Source organism: Coffea arabica, chromosome 11e (assembly GCF_036785885.1).
Source record: "Coffea arabica cultivar ET-39 chromosome 11e, Coffea Arabica ET-39 HiFi, whole genome shotgun sequence".
In the NCBI taxonomy this organism is placed as follows: Eukaryota; Viridiplantae; Streptophyta; class Magnoliopsida; order Gentianales; family Rubiaceae; genus Coffea; species Coffea arabica.
Window position 1 is genome coordinate 32,633,681 of NC_092331.1, and position 25,430 is coordinate 32,659,110.

Below are 25,430 nucleotides of genomic sequence, written 5' to 3' on the forward strand. Positions count from 1 at the left end.
CGACACGAACCTAACACGAAATTAATGGGTTTGGGTTGAGGTTTCGGGAATTCGGGTCAGAATCGGGTTGGACCCGATGAACCCGAAAAGAAAACCGGTCGATTTCGGGTCAACCCGTGGTGACCTGATATGACCCGATATGACCCGTTTACGAATTAAAAATAATTTAATAAACATAAAAATAATTTTATCTAACTAAACTAAGTTATTCTTTTTTTCAAAGGCATTAATTACTTAATCCTAAACGAATTTATTTAATTTGTGTGAAGTTGAAATTATTATACTTGGACAAATAATATATTATATTATTTTTCACTTTTGTATTGTTTTAATTTATTTTATATTTTGCTTGGGATAAAACACTTTTACGGTGTTTAATTTATTTTAGATTTGATTTGGAATCATTTATTTAAATTTTTATTACTTGATTATGTAATTAGTTTTGTGAGAAATTGATTTTATTAGAAATTACAGTGATAAATTAATAAATTAAAATTAAGTTTCGGGTCATTTCGGGTCGACCCGCCGCCCCGTAAACCTGAAATTTTCGGGTTCGGGTCAGCATACCTGACCCGTCACGGGTTGGCGGGTCGGGGTTCGGGTCAACAGATTTTCTGGCGGGTCTGTTGACCCGAACCCGACCCGCCAACCTGATTTGGACCCGAATTGCCACCCCTAACTGCAAGCGTGAAGGATTGATTTCATGATAATTTAGAGTTGCGGGATGAGGGAAAAAAACAGGGTGCAAATCAATAACAAAAAAATATATAAAGTAAATAAATAAAAGGATAAGAGGAAAATGCTTGAATTGACGCTTAAAATGAATTTCGGTCTAGAAAAGCCACACTGCTTCGCAGGACGGGGTAGTTTAAAAGAATAACGCGAAAGGAACATGGCGGGTGCGATCATACCAGCGCTAATGCACCGGATCCCATCAGAACTCCGAAGTTAAGCGTGCTTGGGCGAGAGTAGTACTAGGATGGGTGACCCCCTGGGAAGTCCTCGTGTTGCACCCCTCTCTTTTTTGTTTCGAAATCCAAATTTCCTATTCGTTCTTTATCCTGTAGTAATTTAGCTCCGTCGGAACGATTGCTTAATATTTTGCTTCTTGTCGAAGCGTGAAGGAGGATCTGAAGGCGCGAGACAAATCAGGAACGGTACGGCTCGATCAAAGCCCGGATCGTCGCTCAAATTTGTCGGCGCAAATGTATCACCGCAACTAGGGGTGGCAATTTTCGACACGACACGAACCTAACACGAAATTAATGGGTTTGGGTTGAGGTTTCGGGAATTCGGGTCAGAATCGGGTTGGACCCGATGAACCCGAAAAGAAAACCGGTCGATTTCGGGTCAACCCGTGGTGACCTGATATGACCCGATATGACCCGTTTACGAATTAAAAATAATTTAATAAACATAAAAATAATTTTATCTAACTAAACTAAGTTATTCTTTTTTTCAAAGGCATTAATTACTTAATCCTAAACGAATTTATTTAATTTGTGTGAAGTTGAAATTATTATACTTGGACAAATAATATATTATATTATTTTTCACTTTTGTATTGTTTTAATTTATTTTATATTTTGCTTGGGATAAAACACTTTTACGGTGTTTAATTTATTTTAGATTTGATTTGGAATCATTTATTTAAATTTTTATTACTTGATTATGTAATTAGTTTTGTGAGAAATTGATTTTATTAGAAATTACAGTGATAAATTAATAAATTAAAATTAAGTTTCGGGTCATTTCGGGTCGACCCGCCGCCCCGTAAACCTGAAATTTTCGGGTTCGGGTCAGCATACCTGACCCGTCACGGGTTGGCGGGTCGGGGTTCGGGTCAACAGATTTTCTGGCGGGTCTGTTGACCCGAACCCGACCCGCCAACCTGATTTGGACCCGAATTGCCACCCCTAACTGCAAGCGTGAAGGATTGATTTCATGATAATTTAGAGTTGCGGGATGAGGGAAAAAAACAGGGTGCAAATCAATAACAAAAAAATATATAAAGTAAATAAATAAAAGGATAAGAGAAAAATGCTTGAATTGACGCTTAAAATGAATTTCGGTCTAGAAAAGCCACACTGCTTCGCAGGACGGGGTAGTTTAAAAGAATAACGCGAAAGGAACATGGCGGGTGCGATCATACCAGCACTAATGCACCGGATCCCATCAGAACTCCGAAGTTAAGCGTGCTTGGGCGAGAGTAGTACTAGGATGGGTGACCCCCTGGGAAGTCCTCGTGTTGCACCCCTCTCTTTTTTGTTTCGAAATCCAAATTTCCTATTCGTTCTTTATCCTGTAGTAATTTAGCTCCGTCGGAACGATTGCTTAATATTTTGCTTCTTGTCGAAGCGTGAAGGAGGATCTGAAGGCGCGAGACAAATCAGGAACGGTACGGCTCGATCAAAGCCCGGATCGTCGCTCAAATTTGTCGGCGCAAATGTATCACCGCAACTAGGGGTGGCAATTTTCGACACGACACGAACCTAACACGAAATTAATGGGTTTGGGTTGAGGTTTCGGGAATTCGGGTCAGAATCGGGTTGGACCCGATGAACCCGAAAAGAAAACCGGTCGATTTCGGGTCAACCCGTGGTGACCTGATATGACCCGATACGACCCGTTTACGAATTAAAAATAATTTAATAAACATAAAAATAATTTTATCTAACTAAACTAAGTTATTCTTTTTTTCAAAGGCATTAATTACTTAATCCTAAACGAATTTATTTAATTTGTGTGAAGTTGAAATTATTATACTTGGACAAATAATATATTATATTATTTTTCACTTTTGTATTGTTTTAATTTATTTTATATTTTGCTTGGGATAAAACACTTTTACGGTGTTTAATTTATTTTAGATTTGATTTGGAATCATTTATTTAAATTTTTATTACTTGATTATGTAATTAGTTTTGTGAGAAATTGATTTTATTAGAAATTACAGTGATAAATTAATAAATTAAAATTAAGTTTCGGGTCATTTCGGGTCGACCCGCCGCCCCGTAAACCTGAAATTTTCGGGTTCGGGTCAGCATACCTGACCCGTCACGGGTTGGCGGGTCGGGGTTCGGGTCAACAGATTTTCTGGCGGGTCTGTTGACCCGAACCCGACCCGCCAACCTGATTTGGACCCGAATTGCCACCCCTAACTGCAAGCGTGAAGGATTGATTTCATGATAATTTAGAGTTGCGGGATGAGGGAAAAAAACAGGGTGCAAATCAATAACAAAAAAATATATAAAGTAAATAAATAAAAGGATAAGAGGAAAATGCTTGAATTGACGCTTAAAATGAATTTCGGTCTAGAAAAGCCACACTGCTTCGCAGGACGGGGTAGTTTAAAAGAATAACGCGAAAGGAACATGGCGGGTGCGATCATACCAGCACTAATGCACCGGATCCCATCAGAACTCCGAAGTTAAGCGTGCTTGGGCGAGAGTAGTACTAGGATGGGTGACCCCCTGGGAAGTCCTCGTGTTGCACCCCTCTCTTTTTTGTTTCGAAATCCAAATTTCCTATTCGTTCTTTATCCTGTAGTAATTTAGCTCCGTCGGAACGATTGCTTAATATTTTGCTTCTTGTCGAAGCGTGAAGGAGGATCTGAAGGCGCGAGACAAATCAGGAACGGTACGGCTCGATCAAAGCCCGGATCGTCGCTCAAATTTGTCGGCGCAAATGTATCACCGCAACTAGGGGTGGCAATTTTCGACACGACACGAACCTAACACGAAATTAATGGGTTTGGGTTGAGGTTTCGGGAATTCGGGTCAGAATCGGGTTGGACCCGATGAACCCGAAAAGAAAACCGGTCGATTTCGGGTCAACCCGTGGTGACCTGATATGACCCGATACGACCCGTTTACGAATTAAAAATAATTTAATAAACATAAAAATAATTTTATCTAACTAAACTAAGTTATTCTTTTTTTCAAAGGCATTAATTACTTAATCCTAAACGAATTTATTTAATTTGTGTGAAGTTGAAATTATTATACTTGGACAAATAATATATTATATTATTTTTCACTTTTGTATTGTTTTAATTTATTTTATATTTTGCTTGGGATAAAACACTTTTACGGTGTTTAATTTATTTTAGATTTGATTTGGAATCATTTATTTAAATTTTTATTACTTGATTATGTAATTAGTTTTGTGAGAAATTGATTTTATTAGAAATTACAGTGATAAATTAATAAATTAAAATTAAGTTTCGGGTCATTTCGGGTCGACCCGCCGCCCCGTAAACCTGAAATTTTCGGGTTCGGGTCAGCATACCTGACCCGTCACGGGTTGGCGGGTCGGGGTTCGGGTCAACAGATTTTCTGGCGGGTCTGTTGACCCGAACCCGACCCGCCAACCTGATTTGGACCCGAATTGCCACCCCTAACTGCAAGCGTGAAGGATTGATTTCATGATAATTTAGAGTTGCGGGATGAGGGAAAAAAACAGGGTGCAAATCAATAACAAAAAAATATATAAAGTAAATAAATAAAAGGATAAGAGGAAAATGCTTGAATTGACGCTTAAAATGAATTTCGGTCTAGAAAAGCCACACTGCTTCGCAGGACGGGGTAGTTTAAAAGAATAACGCGAAAGGAACATGGCGGGTGCGATCATACCAGCGCTAATGCACCGGATCCCATCAGAACTCCGAAGTTAAGCGTGCTTGGGCGAGAGTAGTACTAGGATGGGTGACCCCCTGGGAAGTCCTCGTGTTGCACCCCTCTCTTTTTTGTTTCGAAATCCAAATTTCCTATTCGTTCTTTATCCTGTAGTAATTTAGCTCCGTCGGAACGATTGCTTAATATTTTGCTTCTTGTCGAAGCGTGAAGGAGGATCTGAAGGCGCGAGACAAATCAGGAACGGTACGGCTCGATCAAAGCCCGGATCGTCGCTCAAATTTGTCGGCGCAAATGTATCACCGCAACTAGGGGTGGCAATTTTCGACACGACACGAACCTAACACGAAATTAATGGGTTTGGGTTGAGGTTTCGGGAATTCGGGTCAGAATCGGGTTGGACCCGATGAACCCGAAAAGAAAACCGGTCGATTTCGGGTCAACCCGTGGTGACCTGATATGACCCGATATGACCCGTTTACGAATTAAAAATAATTTAATAAACATAAAAATAATTTTATCTAACTAAACTAAGTTATTCTTTTTTTCAAAGGCATTAATTACTTAATCCTAAACGAATTTATTTAATTTGTGTGAAGTTGAAATTATTATACTTGGACAAATAATATATTATATTATTTTTCACTTTTGTATTGTTTTAATTTATTTTATATTTTGCTTGGGATAAAACACTTTTACGGTGTTTAATTTATTTTAGATTTGATTTGGAATCATTTATTTAAATTTTTATTACTTGATTATGTAATTAGTTTTGTGAGAAATTGATTTTATTAGAAATTACAGTGATAAATTAATAAATTAAAATTAAGTTTCGGGTCATTTCGGGTCGACCCGCCGCCCCGTAAACCTGAAATTTTCGGGTTCGGGTCAGCATACCTGACCCGTCACGGGTTGGCGGGTCGGGGTTCGGGTCAACAGATTTTCTGGCGGGTCTGTTGACCCGAACCCGACCCGCCAACCTGATTTGGACCCGAATTGCCACCCCTAACTGCAAGCGTGAAGGATTGATTTCATGATAATTTAGAGTTGCGGGATGAGGGAAAAAAATAGGGTGCAAATCAATAACAAAAAAATATATAAAGTAAATAAATAAAAGGATAAGAGGAAAATGCTTGTATTGACGCTTAAAATGAATTTCGGTCTAGAAAAGCCACACTGCTTCGCAGGACGGGGTAGTTTAAAAGAATAACGCGAAAGGAACATGGCGGGTGCGATCATACCAGCACTAATGCACCGGATCCCATCAGAACTCCGAAGTTAAGCGTGCTTGGGCGAGAGTAGTACTAGGATGGGTGACCCCCTGGGAAGTCCTCGTGTTGCACCCCTCTCTTTTTTGTTTCGAAATCCAAATTTCCTATTCGTTCTTTATCCTGTAGTAATTTAGCTCCGTCGGAACGATTGCTTAATATTTTGCTTCTTGTCGAAGCGTGAAGGAGGATCTGAAGGCGCGAGACAAATCAGGAACGGTACGGCTCGATCAAAGCCCGGATCGTCGCTCAAATTTGTCGGCGCAAATGTATCACCGCAACTAGGGGTGGCAATTTTCGACACGACACGAACCTAACACGAAATTAATGGGTTTGGGTTGAGGTTTCGGGAATTCGGGTCAGAATCGGGTTGGACCCGATGAACCCGAAAAGAAAACCGGTCGATTTCGGGTCAACCCGTGGTGACCTGATATGACCCGATACGACCCGTTTACGAATTAAAAATAATTTAATAAACATAAAAATAATTTTATCTAACTAAACTAAGTTATTCTTTTTTTCAAAGGCATTAATTACTTAATCCTAAACGAATTTATTTAATTTGTGTGAAGTTGAAATTATTATACTTGGACAAATAATATATTATATTATTTTTCACTTTTGTATTGTTTTAATTTATTTTATATTTTGCTTGGGATAAAACACTTTTACGGTGTTTAATTTATTTTAGATTTGATTTGGAATCATTTATTTAAATTTTTATTACTTGATTATGTAATTAGTTTTGTGAGAAATTGATTTTATTAGAAATTACAGTGATAAATTAATAAATTAAAATTAAGTTTCGGGTCATTTCGGGTCGACCCGCCGCCCCGTAAACCTGAAATTTTCGGGTTCGGGTCAGCATACCTGACCCGTCACGGGTTGGCGGGTCGGGGTTCGGGTCAACAGATTTTCTGGCGGGTCTGTTGACCCGAACCCGACCCGCCAACCTGATTTGGACCCGAATTGCCACCCCTGACTGCAAGCGTGAAGGATTGATTTCATGATAATTTAGAGTTGCGGGATGAGGGAAAAAAACAGGGTGCAAATCAATAACAAAAAAATATATAAAGTAAATAAATAAAAGGATAAGAGGAAAATGCTTGAATTGACGCTTAAAATGAATTTCGGTCTAGAAAAGCCACACTGCTTCGCAGGACGGGGTAGTTTAAAAGAATAACGCGAAAGGAACATGGCGGGTGCGATCATACCAGCACTAATGCACCGGATCCCATCAGAACTCCGAAGTTAAGCGTGCTTGGGCGAGAGTAGTACTAGGATGGGTGACCCCCTGGGAAGTCCTCGTGTTGCACCCCTCTCTTTTTTGTTTCGAAATCCAAATTTCCTATTCGTTCTTTATCCTGTAGTAATTTAGCTCCGTCGGAACGATTGCTTAATATTTTGCTTCTTGTCGAAGCGTGAAGGAGGATCTGAAGGCGCGAGACAAATCAGGAACGGTACGGCTCGATCAAAGCCCGGATCGTCGCTCAAATTTGTCGGCGCAAATGTATCACCGCAACTAGGGGTGGCAATTTTCGACACGACACGAACCTAACACGAAATTAATGGGTTTGGGTTGAGGTTTCGGGAATTCGGGTCAGAATCGGGTTGGACCCGATGAACCCGAAAAGAAAACCGGTCGATTTCGGGTCAACCCGTGGTGACCTGATATGACCCGATACGACCCGTTTACGAATTAAAAATAATTTAATAAACATAAAAATAATTTTATCTAACTAAACTAAGTTATTCTTTTTTTCAAAGGCATTAATTACTTAATCCTAAACGAATTTATTTAATTTGTGTGAAGTTGAAATTATTATACTTGGACAAATAATATATTATATTATTTTTCACTTTTGTATTGTTTTAATTTATTTTATATTTTGCTTGGGATAAAACACTTTTACGGTGTTTAATTTATTTTAGATTTGATTTGGAATCATTTATTTAAATTTTTATTACTTGATTATGTAATTAGTTTTGTGAGAAATTGATTTTATTAGAAATTACAGTGATAAATTAATAAATTAAAATTAAGTTTCGGGTCATTTCGGGTCGACCCGCCGCCCCGTAAACCTGAAATTTTCGGGTTCGGGTCAGCATACCTGACCCGTCACGGGTTGGCGGGTCGGGGTTCGGGTCAACAGATTTTCTGGCGGGTCTGTTGACCCGAACCCGACCCGCCAACCTGATTTGGACCCGAATTGCCACCCCTAACTGCAAGCGTGAAGGATTGATTTCATGACAATTTAGAGTTGCGGGATGAGGGAAAAAAACAGGGTGCAAATCAATAACAAAAAAATATATAAAGTAAATAAATAAAAGGATAAGAGGAAAATGCTTGAATTGACGCTTAAAATGAATTTCGGTCTAGAAAAGCCACACTGCTTCGCAGGACGGGGTAGTTTAAAAGAATAAAGCGAAAGGAACATGGCGGGTGCGACCATACCAGCACTAATGCACCGGATCCCATCAGAACTCCGAAGTTAAGCGTGCTTGGGCGAGAGTAGTACTAGGATGGGTGACCCCCTGGGAAGTCCTCGTGTTGCACCCCTCTCTTTTTTGTTTCGAAATCCAAATTTCCTATTCGTTCTTTATCCTGTAGTAATTTAGCTCCGTCGGAACGATTGCTTAATATTTTGCTTCTTGTCGAAGCGTGAAGGAGGATCTGAAGGCGCGAGACAAATCAGGAACGGTACGGCTCGATCAAAGCCCGGATCGTCGCTCAAATTTGTCGGCGCAAATGTATCACCGCAACTAGGGGTGGCAATTTTCGACACGACACGAACCTAACACGAAATTAATGGGTTTGGGTTGAGGTTTCGGGAATTCGGGTCAGAATCGGGTTGGACCCGATGAACCCGAAAAGAAAACCGGTCGATTTCGGGTCAACCCGTGGTGACCTGATATGACCCGATATGACCCGTTTACGAATTAAAAATAATTTAATAAACATAAAAATAATTTTATCTAACTAAACTAAGTTATTCTTTTTTTCAAAGGCATTAATTACTTAATCCTAAACGAATTTATTTAATTTGTGTGAAGTTGAAATTATTATACTTGGACAAATAATATATTATATTATTTTTCACTTTTGTATTGTTTTAATTTATTTTATATTTTGCTTGGGATAAAACACTTTTACGGTGTTTAATTTATTTTAGATTTGATTTGGAATCATTTATTTAAATTTTTATTACTTGATTATGTAATTAGTTTTGTGAGAAATTGATTTTATTAGAAATTACAGTGATAAATTAATAAATTAAAATTAAGTTTCGGGTCATTTCGGGTCGACCCGCCGCCCCGTAAACCTGAAATTTTCGGGTTCGGGTCAGCATACCTGACCCGTCACGGGTTGGCGGGTCGGGGTTCGGGTCAACAGATTTTCTGGCGGGTCTGTTGACCCGAACCCGACCCGCCAACCTGATTTGGACCCGAATTGCCACCCCTAACTGCAAGCGTGAAGGATTGATTTCATGATAATTTAGAGTTGCGGGATGAGGGAAAAAAACAGGGTGCAAATCAATAACAAAAAAATATATAAAGTAAATAAATAAAAGGATAAGAGGAAAATGCTTGAATTGACGCTTAAAATGAATTTCGGTCTAGAAAAGCCACACTGCTTCGCAGGACGGGGTAGTTTAAAAGAATAAAGCGAAAGGAACATGGCGGGTGCGATCATACCAGCATTAATGCACCGGATCCCATCAGAACTCCGAAGTTAAGCGTGCTTGGGCGAGAGTAGTACTAGGATGGGTGACCCCCTGGGAAGTCCTCGTGTTGCACCCCTCTCTTTTTTGTTTCGAAATCCAAATTTCCTATTCGTTCTTTATCCTGTAGTAATTTAGCTCCGTCGGAACGATTGCTTAATATTTTGCTTCTTGTCGAAGCGTGAAGGAGGATCTGAAGGCGCGAGACAAATCAGGAACGGTACGGCTCGATCAAAGCCCGGATCGTCGCTCAAATTTGTCGGCGCAAATGTATCACCGCAACTAGGGGTGGCAATTTTCGACACGACACGAACCTAACACGAAATTAATGGGTTTGGGTTGAGGTTTCGGGAATTCGGGTCAGAATCGGGTTGGACCCGATGAACCCGAAAAGAAAACCGGTCGATTTCGGGTCAACCCGTGGTGACCTGATATGACCCGATACGACCCGTTTACGAATTAAAAATAATTTAATAAACATAAAAATAATTTTATCTAACTAAACTAAGTTATTCTTTTTTTCAAAGGCATTAATTACTTAATCCTAAACGAATTTATTTAATTTGTGTGAAGTTGAAATTATTATACTTGGACAAATAATATATTATATTATTTTTCACTTTTGTATTGTTTTAATTTATTTTATATTTTGCTTGGGATAAAACACTTTTACGGTGTTTAATTTATTTTAGATTTGATTTGGAATCATTTATTTAAATTTTTATTACTTGATTATGTAATTAGTTTTGTGAGAAATTGATTTTATTAGAAATTACAGTGATAAATTAATAAATTAAAATTAAGTTTCGGGTCATTTCGGGTCGACCCGCCGCCCCGTAAACCTGAAATTTTCGGGTTCGGGTCAGCATACCTGACCCGTCACGGGTTGGCGGGTCGGGGTTCGGGTCAACAGATTTTCTGGCGGGTCTGTTGACCCGAACCCGACCCGCCAACCTGATTTGGACCCGAATTGCCACCCCTAACTGCAAGCGTGAAGGATTGATTTCATGATAATTTAGAGTTGCGGGATGAGGGAAAAAAACAGGGTGCAAATCAATAACAAAAAAATATATAAAGTAAATAAATAAAAGGATAAGAGGAAAATGCTTGAATTGACGCTTAAAATGAATTTCGGTCTAGAAAAGCCACACTGCTTCGCAGGACGGGGTAGTTTAAAAGAATAAAGCGAAAGGAACATGGCGGGTGCGACCATACCAGCACTAATGCACCGGATCCCATCAGAACTCCGAAGTTAAGCGTGCTTGGGCGAGAGTAGTACTAGGATGGGTGACCCCCTGGGAAGTCCTCGTGTTGCACCCCTCTCTTTTTTGTTTCGAAATCCAAATTTCCTATTCGTTCTTTATCCTGTAGTAATTTAGCTCCGTCGGAACGATTGCTTAATATTTTGCTTCTTGTCGAAGCGTGAAGGAGGATCTGAAGGCGCGAGACAAATCAGGAACGGTACGGCTCGATCAAAGCCCGGATCGTCGCTCAAATTTGTCGGCGCAAATGTATCACCGCAACTAGGGGTGGCAATTTTCGACACGACACGAACCTAACACGAAATTAATGGGTTTGGGTTGAGGTTTCGGGAATTCGGGTCAGAATCGGGTTGGACCCGATGAACCCGAAAAGAAAACCGGTCGATTTCGGGTCAACCCGTGGTGACCTGATATGACCCGATACGACCCGTTTACGAATTAAAAATAATTTAATAAACATAAAAATAATTTTATCTAACTAAACTAAGTTATTCTTTTTTTCAAAGGCATTAATTACTTAATCCTAAACGAATTTATTTAATTTGTGTGAAGTTGAAATTATTATACTTGGACAAATAATATATTATATTATTTTTCACTTTTGTATTGTTTTAATTTATTTTATATTTTGCTTGGGATAAAACACTTTTACGGTGTTTAATTTATTTTAGATTTGATTTGGAATCATTTATTTAAATTTTTATTACTTGATTATGTAATTAGTTTTGTGAGAAATTGATTTTATTAGAAATTACAGTGATAAATTAATAAATTAAAATTAAGTTTCGGGTCATTTCGGGTCGACCCGCCGCCCCGTAAACCTGAAATTTTCGGGTTCGGGTCAGCATACCTGACCCGTCACGGGTTGGCGGGTCGGGGTTCGGGTCAACAGATTTTCTGGCGGGTCTGTTGACCCGAACCCGACCCGCCAACCTGATTTGGACCCGAATTGCCACCCCTGACTGCAAGCGTGAAGGATTGATTTCATGATAATTTAGAGTTGCGGGATGAGGGAAAAAAACAGGGTGCAAATCAATAACAAAAAAATATATAAAGTAAATAAATAAAAGGATAAGAGGAAAATGCTTGAATTGACGCTTAAAATGAATTTCGGTCTAGAAAAGCCACACTGCTTCGCAGGACGGGGTAGTTTAAAAGAATAACGCGAAAGGAACATGGCGGGTGCGATCATACCAGCACTAATGCACCGGATCCCATCAGAACTCCGAAGTTAAGCGTGCTTGGGCGAGAGTAGTACTAGGATGGGTGACCCCCTGGGAAGTCCTCGTGTTGCACCCCTCTCTTTTTTGTTTCGAAATCCAAATTTCCTATTCGTTCTTTATCCTGTAGTAATTTAGCTCCGTCGGAACGATTGCTTAATATTTTGCTTCTTGTCGAAGCGTGAAGGAGGATCTGAAGGCGCGAGACAAATCAGGAACGGTACGGCTCGATCAAAGCCCGGATCGTCGCTCAAATTTGTCGGCGCAAATGTATCACCGCAACTAGGGGTGGCAATTTTCGACACGACACGAACCTAACACGAAATTAATGGGTTTGGGTTGAGGTTTCGGGAATTCGGGTCAGAATCGGGTTGGACCCGATGAACCCGAAAAGAAAACCGGTCGATTTCGGGTCAACCCGTGGTGACCTGATATGACCCGATACGACCCGTTTACGAATTAAAAATAATTTAATAAACATAAAAATAATTTTATCTAACTAAACTAAGTTATTCTTTTTTTCAAAGGCATTAATTACTTAATCCTAAACGAATTTATTTAATTTGTGTGAAGTTGAAATTATTATACTTGGACAAATAATATATTATATTATTTTTCACTTTTGTATTGTTTTAATTTATTTTATATTTTGCTTGGGATAAAACACTTTTACGGTGTTTAATTTATTTTAGATTTGATTTGGAATCATTTATTTAAATTTTTATTACTTGATTATGTAATTAGTTTTGTGAGAAATTGATTTTATTAGAAATTACAGTGATAAATTAATAAATTAAAATTAAGTTTCGGGTCATTTCGGGTCGACCCGCCGCCCCGTAAACCTGAAATTTTCGGGTTCGGGTCAGCATACCTGACCCGTCACGGGTTGGCGGGTCGGGGTTCGGGTCAACAGATTTTCTGGCGGGTCTGTTGACCCGAACCCGACCCGCCAACCTGATTTGGACCCGAATTGCCACCCCTAACTGCAAGCGTGAAGGATTGATTTCATGACAATTTAGAGTTGCGGGATGAGGGAAAAAAACAGGGTGCAAATCAATAACAAAAAAATATATAAAGTAAATAAATAAAAGGATAAGAGGAAAATGCTTGAATTGACGCTTAAAATGAATTTCGGTCTAGAAAAGCCACACTGCTTCGCAGGACGGGGTAGTTTAAAAGAATAAAGCGAAAGGAACATGGCGGGTGCGACCATACCAGCACTAATGCACCGGATCCCATCAGAACTCCGAAGTTAAGCGTGCTTGGGCGAGAGTAGTACTAGGATGGGTGACCCCCTGGGAAGTCCTCGTGTTGCACCCCTCTCTTTTTTGTTTCGAAATCCAAATTTCCTATTCGTTCTTTATCCTGTAGTAATTTAGCTCCGTCGGAACGATTGCTTAATATTTTGCTTCTTGTCGAAGCGTGAAGGAGGATCTGAAGGCGCGAGACAAATCAGGAACGGTACGGCTCGATCAAAGCCCGGATCGTCGCTCAAATTTGTCGGCGCAAATGTATCACCGCAACTAGGGGTGGCAATTTTCGACACGACACGAACCTAACACGAAATTAATGGGTTTGGGTTGAGGTTTCGGGAATTCGGGTCAGAATCGGGTTGGACCCGATGAACCCGAAAAGAAAACCGGTCGATTTCGGGTCAACCCGTGGTGACCTGATATGACCCGATATGACCCGTTTACGAATTAAAAATAATTTAATAAACATAAAAATAATTTTATCTAACTAAACTAAGTTATTCTTTTTTTCAAAGGCATTAATTACTTAATCCTAAACGAATTTATTTAATTTGTGTGAAGTTGAAATTATTATACTTGGACAAATAATATATTATATTATTTTTCACTTTTGTATTGTTTTAATTTATTTTATATTTTGCTTGGGATAAAACACTTTTACGGTGTTTAATTTATTTTAGATTTGATTTGGAATCATTTATTTAAATTTTTATTACTTGATTATGTAATTAGTTTTGTGAGAAATTGATTTTATTAGAAATTACAGTGATAAATTAATAAATTAAAATTAAGTTTCGGGTCATTTCGGGTCGACCCGCCGCCCCGTAAACCTGAAATTTTCGGGTTCGGGTCAGCATACCTGACCCGTCACGGGTTGGCGGGTCGGGGTTCGGGTCAACAGATTTTCTGGCGGGTCTGTTGACCCGAACCCGACCCGCCAACCTGATTTGGACCCGAATTGCCACCCCTAACTGCAAGCGTGAAGGATTGATTTCATGATAATTTAGAGTTGCGGGATGAGGGAAAAAAACAGGGTGCAAATCAATAACAAAAAAATATATAAAGTAAATAAATAAAAGGATAAGAGGAAAATGCTTGAATTGACGCTTAAAATGAATTTCGGTCTAGAAAAGCCACACTGCTTCGCAGGACGGGGTAGTTTAAAAGAATAAAGCGAAAGGAACATGGCGGGTGCGATCATACCAGCATTAATGCACCGGATCCCATCAGAACTCCGAAGTTAAGCGTGCTTGGGCGAGAGTAGTACTAGGATGGGTGACCCCCTGGGAAGTCCTCGTGTTGCACCCCTCTCTTTTTTGTTTCGAAATCCAAATTTCCTATTCGTTCTTTATCCTGTAGTAATTTAGCTCCGTCGGAACGATTGCTTAATATTTTGCTTCTTGTCGAAGCGTGAAGGAGGATCTGAAGGCGCGAGACAAATCAGGAACGGTACGGCTCGATCAAAGCCCGGATCGTCGCTCAAATTTGTCGGCGCAAATGTATCACCGCAACTAGGGGTGGCAATTTTCGACACGACACGAACCTAACACGAAATTAATGGGTTTGGGTTGAGGTTTCGGGAATTCGGGTCAGAATCGGGTTGGACCCGATGAACCCGAAAAGAAAACCGGTCGATTTCGGGTCAACCCGTGGTGACCTGATATGACCCGATACGACCCGTTTACGAATTAAAAATAATTTAATAAACATAAAAATAATTTTATCTAACTAAACTAAGTTATTCTTTTTTTCAAAGGCATTAATTACTTAATCCTAAACGAATTTATTTAATTTGTGTGAAGTTGAAATTATTATACTTGGACAAATAATATATTATATTATTTTTCACTTTTGTATTGTTTTAATTTATTTTATATTTTGCTTGGGATAAAACACTTTTACGGTGTTTAATTTATTTTAGATTTGATTTGGAATCATTTATTTAAATTTTTATTACTTGATTATGTAATTAGTTTTGTGAGAAATTGATTTTATTAGAAATTACAGTGATAAATTAATAAATTAAAATTAAGTTTCGGGTCATTTCGGGTCGACCCGCCGCCCCGTAAACCTGAAATTTTCGGGTTCGGGTCAGCATACCTGACCCGTCACGGGTTGGCGGGTCGGGGTTCGGGTCAACAGATTTTCTGGCGGGTCTGTTGACCCGAACCCGACCCGCCAACCTGATTTGGACCCGAATTGCCACCCCTAACTGCAAGCGTGAAGGATTGATTTCATGATAATTTAGAGTTGCGGGATGAGGGAAAAAAACAGGGTGCAAATCAATAACAAAAAAATATATAAAGTAAATAAATAAAAGGATAAGAGGAAAATGCTTGAATTGACGCTTAAAATGAATTTCGGTCTAGAAAAGCCACACTGCTTCGCAGGACGGGGTAGTTTAAAAGAATAAAGCGAAAGGAACATGGCGGGTGCGACCATACCAGCACTAATGCACCGGATCCCATCAGAACTCCGAAGTTAAGCGTGCTTGGGCGAGAGTAGTACTAGGATGGGTGACCCCCTGGGAAGTCCTCGTGTTGCACCCCTCTCTTTTTTGTTTCGAAATCCAAATTTCCTATTCGTTCTTTATCCTGTAGTAATTTAGCTCCGTCGGAACGATTGCTTAATATTTTGCTTCTTGTCGAAGCGTGAAGGAGGATCTGAAGGCGCGAGACAAATCAGGAACGGTACGGCTCGATCAAAGCCCGGATCGTCGCTCAAATTTGTCGGCGCAAATGTATCACCGCAACTAGGGGTGGCAATTTTCGACACGACACGAACCTAACACGAAATTAATGGGTTTGGGTTGAGGTTTCGGGAATTCGGGTCAGAATCGGGTTGGACCCGATGAACCCGAAAAGAAAACCGGTCGATTTCGGGTCAACCCGTGGTGACCTGATATGACCCGATACGACCCGTTTACGAATTAAAAATAATTTAATAAACATAAAAATAATTTTATCTAACTAAACTAAGTTATTCTTTTTTTCAAAGGCATTAATTACTTAATCCTAAACGAATTTATTTAATTTGTGTGAAGTTGAAATTATTATACTTGGACAAATAATATATTATATTATTTTTCACTTTTGTATTGTTTTAATTTATTTTATATTTTGCTTGGGATAAAACACTTTTACGGTGTTTAATTTATTTTAGATTTGATTTGGAATCATTTATTTAAATTTTTATTACTTGATTATGTAATTAGTTTTGTGAGAAATTGATTTTATTAGAAATTAAAGTGATAAATTAATAAATTAAAATTAAGTTTCGGGTCATTTCGGGTCGACCCGCCGCCCCGTAAACCTGAAATTTTCGGGTTCGGGTCAGCATACCTGACCCGTCACGGGTTGGCGGGTCGGGGTTCGGGTCAACAGATTTTCTGGCGGGTCTGTTGACCCGAACCCGACCCGCCAACCTGATTTGGACCCGAATTGCCACCCCTAACTGCAAGCGTGAAGGATTGATTTCATGATAATTTAGAGTTGCGGGATGAGGGAAAAAAACAGGGTGCAAATCAATAACAAAAAAATATATAAAGTAAATAAATAAAAGGATAAGAGGAAAATGCTTGAATTGACGCTTAAAATGAATTTCGGTCTAGAAAAGCCACACTGCTTCGCAGGACGGGGTAGTTTAAAAGAATAACGCGAAAGGAACATGGCGGGTGCGATCATACCAGCACTAATGCACCGGATCCCATCAGAACTCCGAAGTTAAGCGTGCTTGGGCGAGAGTAGTACTAGGATGGGTGACCCCCTGGGAAGTCCTCGTGTTGCACCCCTCTCTTTTTTGTTTCGAAATCCAAATTTCCTATTCGTTCTTTATCCTGTAGTAATTTAGCTCCGTCGGAACGATTGCTTAATATTTTGCTTCTTGTCGAAGCGTGAAGGAGGATCTGAAGGCGCGAGACAAATCAGGAACGGTACGGCTCGATCAAAGCCCGGATCGTCGCTCAAATTTGTCGGCGCAAATGTATCACCGCAACTAGGGGTGGCAATTTTCGACACGACACGAACCTAACACGAAATTAATGGGTTTGGGTTGAGGTTTCGGGAATTCGGGTCAGAATCGGGTTGGACCCGATGAACCCGAAAAGAAAACCGGTCGATTTCGGGTCAACCCGTGGTGACCTGATATGACCCGATACGACCCGTTTACGAATTAAAAATAATTTAATAAACATAAAAATAATTTTATCTAACTAAACTAAGTTATTCTTTTTTTCAAAGGCATTAATTACTTAATCCTAAACGAATTTATTTAATTTGTGTGAAGTTGAAATTATTATACTTGGACAAATAATATATTATATTATTTTTCACTTTTGTATTGTTTTAATTTATTTTATATTTTGCTTGGGATAAAACACTTTTACGGTGTTTAATTTATTTTAGATTTGATTTGGAATCATTTATTTAAATTTTTATTACTTGATTATGTAATTAGTTTTGTGAGAAATTGATTTTATTAGAAATTACAGTGATAAATTAATAAATTAAAATTAAGTTTCGGGTCATTTCGGGTCGACCCGCCGCCCCGTAAACCTGAAATTTTCGGGTTCGGGTCAGCATACCTGACCCGTCACGGGTTGGCGGGTCGGGGTTCGGGTCAACAGATTTTCTGGCGGGTCTGTTGACCCGAACCCGACCCGCCAACCTGATTTGGACCCGAATTGCCACCCCTAACTGCAAGCGTGAAGGATTGATTTCATGATAATTTAGAGTTGCGGGATGAGGGAAAAAAACAGGGTGCAAATCAATAACAAAAAAATATATAAAGTAAATAAATAAAAGGATAAGAGGAAAATGCTTGAATTGACGCTTAAAATGAATTTCGGTCTAGAAAAGCCACACTGCTTCGCAGGACGGGGTAGTTTAAAAGAATAAAGCGAAAGGAACATGGCGGGTGCGACCATACCAGCACTAATGCACCGGATCCCATCAGAACTCCGAAGTTAAGCGTGCTTGGGCGAGAGTAGTACTAGGATGGGTGACCCCCTGGGAAGTCCTCGTGTTGCACCCCTCTCTTTTTTGTTTCGAAATCCAAATTTCCTATTCGTTCTTTATCCTGTAGTAATTTAGCTCCGTCGGAACGATTGCTTAATATTTTGCTTCTTGTCGAAGCGTGAAGGAGGATCTGAAGGCGCGAGACAAATCAGGAACGGTACGGCTCGATCAAAGCCCGGATCGTCGCTCAAATTTGTCGGCGCAAATGTATCACCGCAACTAGGGGTGGCAATTTTCGACACGACACGAACCTAACACGAAATTAATGGGTTTGGGTTGAGGTTTCGGGAATTCGGGTCAGAATCGGGTTGGACCCGATGAACCCGAAAAGAAAACCGGTCGATTTCGGGTCAACCCGTGGTGACCTGATATGACCCGATACGACCCGTTTACGAATTAAAAATAATTTAATAAACATAAAAATAATTTTATCTAACTAAACTAAGTTATTCTTTTTTTCAAAGGCATTAATTACTTAATCCTAAACGAATTTATTTAATTTGTGTGAAGTTGAAATTATTATACTTGGACAAATAATATATTATATTATTTTTCACTTTTGTATTGTTTTAATTTATTTTATATTTTGCTTGGGATAAAACACTTTTACGGTGTTTAATTTATTTTAGATTTGATTTGGAATCATTTATTTAAATTTTTATTACTTGATTATGTAATTAGTTTTGTGAGAAATTGATTTTATTAGAAATTAAAGTGATAAATTAATAAATTAAAATTAAGTTTCGGGTCATTTCGGGTCGACCCGCCGCCCCGTAAACCTGAAATTTTCGGGTTCGGGTCAGCATACCTGACCCGTCACGGGTTGGCGGGTCGGGGTTCGGGTCAACAGATTTTCTGGCGGGTCTGTTGACCCGAACCCGACCCGCCAACCTGATTTGGACCCGAATTGCCACCCCTAACTGCAAGCGTGAAGGATTGATTTCATGATAATTTAGAGTTGCGGGATGAGGGAAAAAAACAGGGTGCAAATCAATAACAAAAAAATATATAAAGTAAATAAATAAAAGGATAAGAGGAAAATGCTTGAATTGACGCTTAAAATGAATTTCGGTCTAGAAAAGCCACACTGCTTCGCAGGACGGGGTAGTTTAAAAGAATAAAGCGAAAGGAACATGGCGGGTGCGACCATACCAGCACTAATGCACCGGATCCCATCAGAACTCCGAAGTTAAGCGTGCTTGGGCGAGAGTAGTACTAGGATGGGTGACCCCCTGGGAAGTCCTCGTGTTGCACCCCTCTCTTTTTTGTTTCGAAATCCAAATTTCCTATTCGTTCTTTATCCTGTAGTAATTTAGCTCCGTCGGAACGATTGCTTAATATTTTGCTTCTTGTCGAAGCGTGAAGGAGGATCTGAAGGCGCGAGACAAATCAGGAACGGTACGGCTCGATCAAAGCCCGGATCGTCGCTCAAATTTGTCGGCGCAAATGTATCACCGCAACTAGGGGTGGCAATTTTCGACACGACACGAACCTAACACGAAATTAATGGGTTTGGGTTGAGGTTTCGGGAATTCGGGTCAGAATCGGGTTGGACCCGATGAACCCGAAAAGAAAACCGGTCGATTTCGGGTCAACCCGTGGTGACCTGATATGACCCGATACGACCCGTTTACGAATTAAAAATAATTTAATAAACATAAAAATAATTTTATCTAACTAAACTAAGTTATTCTTTTTTTCAAAGGCATTAATTACTTAATCCTAAACGAATTTATTTAATTTGTGTGAAGTTGAAATTATTATACTTGGACAAATAATATATTATATTATTTTTCACTTTTGTATTGTTTTAATTTATTTTATATTTTGCTTGGGATAAAACACTTTTACGGTGTTTAATTTATTTTAGATTTGATTTGGAATCATTTATTTAAATTTTTATTACTTGATTATGTAATTAGTTTTGTGAGAAATTGATTTTATTAGAAATTAAAGTGATAAATTAATAAATTAAAATTAAGTTTCGGGTCATTTCGGGTCGACCCGCCGCCCCGTAAACCTGAAATTTTCGGGTTCGGGTCAGCATACCTGACCCGTCACGGGTTGGCGGGTCGGGGTTCGGGTCAACAGATTTTCTGGCGGGTCTGTTGACCCGAACCCGACCCGCCAACCTGATTTGGACCCGAATTGCCACCCCTAACTGCAAGCGTGAAGGATTGATTTCATGATAATTTAGAGTTGCGGGATGAGGGAAAAAAACAGGGTGCAAATCAATAACAAAAAAATATATAAAGTAAATAAATAAAAGGATAAGAGGAAAATGCTTGAATTGACGCTTAAAATGAATTTCGGTCTAGAAAAGCCACACTGCTTCGCAGGACGGGGTAGTTTAAAAGAATAACGCGAAAGGAACATGGCGGGTGCGATCATACCAGCACTAATGCACCGGATCCCATCAGAACTACGAAGTTAAGCGTGCTTGGGCGAGAGTAGTACTAGGATGGGTGACCCCCTGGGAAGTCCTCGTGTTGCACCCCTCTCTTTTTTGTTTCGAAATCCAAATTTCCTATTCGTTCTTTATCCTGTAGTAATTTAGCTCCGTCGGAACGATTGCTTAATATTTTGCTTCTTGTCGAAGCGTGAAGGAGGATCTGAAGGCGCGAGACAAATCAGGAACGGTACGGCTCGATCAAAGCCCGGATCGTCGCTCAAATTTGTCGGCGCAAATGTATCACCGCAACTAGGGGTGGCAATTTTCGACACGACACGAACCTAACACGAAATTAATGGGTTTGGGTTGAGGTTTCGGGAATTCGGGTCAGAATCGGGTTGGACCCGATGAACCCGAAAAGAAAACCGGTCGATTTCGGGTCAACCCGTGGTGACCTGATATGACCCGATACGACCCGTTTACGAATTAAAAATAATTTAATAAACATAAAAATAATTTTATCTAACTAAACTAAGTTATTCTTTTTTTCAAAGGCATTAATTACTTAATCCTAAACGAATTTATTTAATTTGTGTGAAGTTGAAATTATTATACTTGGACAAATAATATATTATATTATTTTTCACTTTTGTATTGTTTTAATTTATTTTATATTTTGCTTGGGATAAAACACTTTTACGGTGTTTAATTTATTTTAGATTTGATTTGGAATCATTTATTTAAATTTTTATTACTTGATTATGTAATTAGTTTTGTGAGAAATTGATTTTATTAGAAATTACAGTGATAAATTAATAAATTAAAATTAAGTTTCGGGTCATTTCGGGTCGACCCGCCGCCCCGTAAACCTGAAATTTTCGGGTTCGGGTCAGCATACCTGACCCGTCACGGGTTGGCGGGTCGGGGTTCGGGTCAACAGATTTTCTGGCGGGTCTGTTGACCCGAACCCGACCCGCCAACCTGATTTGGACCCGAATTGCCACCCCTAACTGCAAGCGTGAAGGATTGATTTCATGATAATTTAGAGTTGCGGGATGAGGGAAAAAAACAGGGTGCAAATCAATAACAAAAAAATATATAAAGTAAATAAATAAAAGGATAAGAGGAAAATGCTTGAATTGACGCTTAAAATGAATTTCGGTCTAGAAAAGCCACACTGCTTCGCAGGACGGGGTAGTTTAAAAGAATAAAGCGAAAGGAACATGGCGGGTGCGACCATACCAGCACTAATGCACCGGATCCCATCAGAACTCCGAAGTTAAGCGTGCTTGGGCGAGAGTAGTACTAGGATGGGTGACCCCCTGGGAAGTCCTCGTGTTGCACCCCTCTCTTTTTTGTTTCGAAATCCAAATTTCCTATTCGTTCTTTATCCTGTAGTAATTTAGCTCCGTCGGAACGATTGCTTAATATTTTGCTTCTTGTCGAAGCGTGAAGGAGGATCTGAAGGCGCGAGACAAATCAGGAACGGTACGGCTCGATCAAAGCCCGGATCGTCGCTCAAATTTGTCGGCGCAAATGTATCACCGCAACTAGGGGTGGCAATTTTCGACACGACACGAACCTAACACGAAATTAATGGGTTTGGGTTGAGGTTTCGGGAATTCGGGTCAGAATCGGGTTGGACCCGATGAACCCGAAAAGAAAACCGGTCGATTTCGGGTCAACCCGTGGTGACCTGATATGACCCGATACGACCCGTTTACGAATTAAAAATAATTTAATAAACATAAAAATAATTTTATCTAACTAAACTAAGTTATTCTTTTTTTCAAAGGCATTAATTACTTAATCCTAAACGAATTTATTTAATTTGTGTGAAGTTGAAATTATTATACTTGGACAAATAATATATTATATTATTTTTCACTTTTGTATTGTTTTAATTTATTTTATATTTTGCTTGGGATAAAACACTTTTACGGTGTTTAATTTATTTTAGATTTGATTTGGAATCATTTATTTAAATTTTTATTACTTGATTATGTAATTAGTTTTGTGAGAAATTGATTTTATTAGAAATTAAAGTGATAAATTAATAAATTAAAATTAAGTTTCGGGTCATTTCGGGTCGACCCGCCGCCCCGTAAACCTGAAATTTTCGGGTTCGGGTCAGCATACCTGACCCGTCACGGGTTGGCGGGTCGGGGTTCGGGTCAACAGATTTTCTGGCGGGTCTGTTGACCCGAACCCGACCCGCCAACCTGATTTGGACCCGAATTGCCACCCCTAACTGCAAGCGTGAAGGATTGATTTCATGATAATTTAGAGTTGCGGGATGAGGGAAAAAAACAGGGTGCAAATCAATAACAAAAAAATATATAAAGTAAATAAATAAAAGGATAAGAGGAAAATGCTTGAATTGACGCTTAAAATGAATTTCGGTCTAGAAAAGCCACACTGCTTCGCAGGACGGGGTAGTTTAAAAGAATAACGCGAAAGGAACATGGCGGGTGCGATCATACCAGCACTAATGCACCGGATCCCATCAGAACTACGAAGTTAAGCGTGCTTGGGCGAGAGTAGTACTAGGATGGGTGACCCCCTGGGAAGTCCTCGTGTTGCACCCCTCTCTTTTTTGTTTCGAAATCCAAATTTCCTATTCGTTCTTTATCCTGTAGTAATTTAGCTCCGTCGGAACGATTGCTTAATATTTTGCTTCTTGTCGAAGCGTGAAGGAGGATCTGAAGGCGCGAGACAAATCAGGAACGGTACGGCTCGATCAAAGCCCGGATCGTCGCTCAAATTTGTCGGCGCAAATGTATCACCGCAACTAGGGGTGGCAATTTTCGACACGACACGAACCTAACACGAAATTAATGGGTTTGGGTTGAGGTTTCGGGAATTCGGGTCAGAATCGGGTTGGACCCGATGAACCCGAAAAGAAAACCGGTCGATTTCGGGTCAACCCGTGGTGACCTGATATGACCCGATACGACCCGTTTACGAATTAAAAATAATTTAATAAACATAAAAATAATTTTATCTAACTAAACTAAGTTATTCTTTTTTTCAAAGGCATTAATTACTTAATCCTAAACGAATTTATTTAATTTGTGTGAAGTTGAAATTATTATACTTGGACAAATAATATATTATATTATTTTTCACTTTTGTATTGTTTTAATTTATTTTATATTTTGCTTGGGATAAAACACTTTTACGGTGTTTAATTTATTTTAGATTTGATTTGGAATCATTTATTTAAATTTTTATTACTTGATTATGTAATTAGTTTTGTGAGAAATTGATTTTATTAGAAATTACAGTGATAAATTAATAAATTAAAATTAAGTTTCGGGTCATTTCGGGTCGACCCGCCGCCCCGTAAACCTGAAATTTTCGGGTTCGGGTCAGCATACCTGACCCGTCACGGGTTGGCGGGTCGGGGTTCGGGTCAACAGATTTTCTGGCGGGTCTGTTGACCCGAACCCGACCCGCCAACCTGATTTGGACCCGAATTGCCACCCCTAACTGCAAGCGTGAAGGATTGATTTCATGATAATTTAGAGTTGCGGGATGAGGGAAAAAAACAGGGTGCAAATCAATAACAAAAAAATATATAAAGTAAATAAATAAAAGGATAAGAGGAAAATGCTTGAATTGACGCTTAAAATGAATTTCGGTCTAGAAAAGCCACACTGCTTCGCAGGACGGGGTAGTTTAAAAGAATAACGCGAAAGGAACATGGCGGGTGCGATCATACCAGCACTAATGCACCGGATCCCATCAGAACTCCGAAGTTAAGCGTGCTTGGGCGAGAGTAGTACTAGGATGGGTGACCCCCTGGGAAGTCCTCGTGTTGCACCCCTCTCTTTTTTGTTTCGAAATCCAAATTTCCTATTCGTTCTTTATCCTGTAGTAATTTAGCTCCGTCGGAACGATTGCTTAATATTTTGCTTCTTGTCGAAGCGTGAAGGAGGATCTGAAGGCGCGAGACAAATCAGGAACGGTACGGCTCGATCAAAGCCCGGATCGTCGCTCAAATTTGTCGGCGCAAATGTATCACCGCAACTAGGGGTGGCAATTTTCGACACGACACGAACCTAACACGAAATTAATGGGTTTGGGTTGAGGTTTCGGGAATTCGGGTCAGAATCGGGTTGGACCCGATGAACCCGAAAAGAAAACCGGTCGATTTCGGGTCAACCCGTGGTGACCTGATATGACCCGATACGACCCGTTTACGAATTAAAAATAATTTAATAAACATAAAAATAATTTTATCTAACTAAACTAAGTTATTCTTTTTTTCAAAGGCATTAATTACTTAATCCTAAACGAATTTATTTAATTTGTGTGAAGTTGAAATTATTATACTTGGACAAATAATATATTATATTATTTTTCACTTTTGTATTGTTTTAATTTATTTTATATTTTGCTTGGGATAAAACACTTTTACGGTGTTTAATTTATTTTAGATTTGATTTGGAATCATTTATTTAAATTTTTATTACTTGATTATGTAATTAGTTTTGTGAGAAATTGATTTTATTAGAAATTACAGTGATAAATTAATAAATTAAAATTAAGTTTCGGGTCATTTCGGGTCGACCCGCCGCCCCGTAAACCTGAAATTTTCGGGTTCGGGTCAGCATACCTGACCCGTCACGGGTTGGCGGGTCGGGGTTCGGGTCAACAGA

At 39.4% G+C, this 25,430-nt stretch overlaps 20 non-coding genes across 20 annotated transcripts; all 20 read left to right on the forward strand.

Moving 5' to 3' along the window:
• Positions 1-897: 897 nt before the first annotated feature.
• Positions 898-1,016, forward strand: LOC140030152 (5S ribosomal RNA). The gene has a single exon (XR_011834066.1). It is a non-coding gene; the product is annotated as a 5S ribosomal RNA (ribosomal RNA).
• Positions 1,017-2,138: 1,122 nt separating this feature from the next.
• Positions 2,139-2,257, forward strand: LOC140022177 (5S ribosomal RNA). Its single transcript, XR_011826159.1, has one exon. It is a non-coding gene; the product is annotated as a 5S ribosomal RNA (ribosomal RNA).
• A 1,122-nt stretch (positions 2,258-3,379) lies between these two features.
• On the forward strand, positions 3,380-3,498 carry LOC140022188 (5S ribosomal RNA). Its single transcript, XR_011826170.1, has one exon. It is a non-coding gene; the product is annotated as a 5S ribosomal RNA (ribosomal RNA).
• A 1,122-nt stretch (positions 3,499-4,620) lies between these two features.
• LOC140030153 (5S ribosomal RNA) lies at positions 4,621-4,739 on the forward strand. The gene has a single exon (XR_011834067.1). It is a non-coding gene; the product is annotated as a 5S ribosomal RNA (ribosomal RNA).
• Positions 4,740-5,861: 1,122 nt separating this feature from the next.
• On the forward strand, positions 5,862-5,980 carry LOC140022200 (5S ribosomal RNA). Its single transcript, XR_011826182.1, has one exon. It is a non-coding gene; the product is annotated as a 5S ribosomal RNA (ribosomal RNA).
• A 1,122-nt stretch (positions 5,981-7,102) lies between these two features.
• LOC140022211 (5S ribosomal RNA) lies at positions 7,103-7,221 on the forward strand. Its single transcript, XR_011826193.1, has one exon. It is a non-coding gene; the product is annotated as a 5S ribosomal RNA (ribosomal RNA).
• A 1,122-nt stretch (positions 7,222-8,343) lies between these two features.
• LOC140029679 (5S ribosomal RNA) lies at positions 8,344-8,462 on the forward strand. The gene has a single exon (XR_011833591.1). It is a non-coding gene; the product is annotated as a 5S ribosomal RNA (ribosomal RNA).
• A 1,122-nt stretch (positions 8,463-9,584) lies between these two features.
• On the forward strand, positions 9,585-9,703 carry LOC140030194 (5S ribosomal RNA). Its single transcript, XR_011834108.1, has one exon. It is a non-coding gene; the product is annotated as a 5S ribosomal RNA (ribosomal RNA).
• A 1,122-nt stretch (positions 9,704-10,825) lies between these two features.
• On the forward strand, positions 10,826-10,944 carry LOC140029793 (5S ribosomal RNA). Its single transcript, XR_011833707.1, has one exon. It is a non-coding gene; the product is annotated as a 5S ribosomal RNA (ribosomal RNA).
• Positions 10,945-12,066: 1,122 nt separating this feature from the next.
• Positions 12,067-12,185, forward strand: LOC140022222 (5S ribosomal RNA). The gene has a single exon (XR_011826204.1). It is a non-coding gene; the product is annotated as a 5S ribosomal RNA (ribosomal RNA).
• A 1,122-nt stretch (positions 12,186-13,307) lies between these two features.
• Positions 13,308-13,426, forward strand: LOC140029904 (5S ribosomal RNA). Its single transcript, XR_011833819.1, has one exon. It is a non-coding gene; the product is annotated as a 5S ribosomal RNA (ribosomal RNA).
• Positions 13,427-14,548: 1,122 nt separating this feature from the next.
• On the forward strand, positions 14,549-14,667 carry LOC140030195 (5S ribosomal RNA). Its single transcript, XR_011834109.1, has one exon. It is a non-coding gene; the product is annotated as a 5S ribosomal RNA (ribosomal RNA).
• Positions 14,668-15,789: 1,122 nt separating this feature from the next.
• LOC140030012 (5S ribosomal RNA) lies at positions 15,790-15,908 on the forward strand. Its single transcript, XR_011833926.1, has one exon. It is a non-coding gene; the product is annotated as a 5S ribosomal RNA (ribosomal RNA).
• A 1,122-nt stretch (positions 15,909-17,030) lies between these two features.
• Positions 17,031-17,149, forward strand: LOC140022233 (5S ribosomal RNA). The gene has a single exon (XR_011826215.1). It is a non-coding gene; the product is annotated as a 5S ribosomal RNA (ribosomal RNA).
• A 1,122-nt stretch (positions 17,150-18,271) lies between these two features.
• On the forward strand, positions 18,272-18,390 carry LOC140030121 (5S ribosomal RNA). Its single transcript, XR_011834035.1, has one exon. It is a non-coding gene; the product is annotated as a 5S ribosomal RNA (ribosomal RNA).
• A 1,122-nt stretch (positions 18,391-19,512) lies between these two features.
• Positions 19,513-19,631, forward strand: LOC140030230 (5S ribosomal RNA). The gene has a single exon (XR_011834145.1). It is a non-coding gene; the product is annotated as a 5S ribosomal RNA (ribosomal RNA).
• Positions 19,632-20,753: 1,122 nt separating this feature from the next.
• LOC140031471 (5S ribosomal RNA) lies at positions 20,754-20,872 on the forward strand. Its single transcript, XR_011835393.1, has one exon. It is a non-coding gene; the product is annotated as a 5S ribosomal RNA (ribosomal RNA).
• A 1,122-nt stretch (positions 20,873-21,994) lies between these two features.
• On the forward strand, positions 21,995-22,113 carry LOC140030342 (5S ribosomal RNA). The gene has a single exon (XR_011834257.1). It is a non-coding gene; the product is annotated as a 5S ribosomal RNA (ribosomal RNA).
• A 1,122-nt stretch (positions 22,114-23,235) lies between these two features.
• LOC140031472 (5S ribosomal RNA) lies at positions 23,236-23,354 on the forward strand. Its single transcript, XR_011835394.1, has one exon. It is a non-coding gene; the product is annotated as a 5S ribosomal RNA (ribosomal RNA).
• Positions 23,355-24,476: 1,122 nt separating this feature from the next.
• Positions 24,477-24,595, forward strand: LOC140022244 (5S ribosomal RNA). Its single transcript, XR_011826226.1, has one exon. It is a non-coding gene; the product is annotated as a 5S ribosomal RNA (ribosomal RNA).
• The last annotated feature ends 835 nt before the right edge of the window (positions 24,596-25,430 follow it).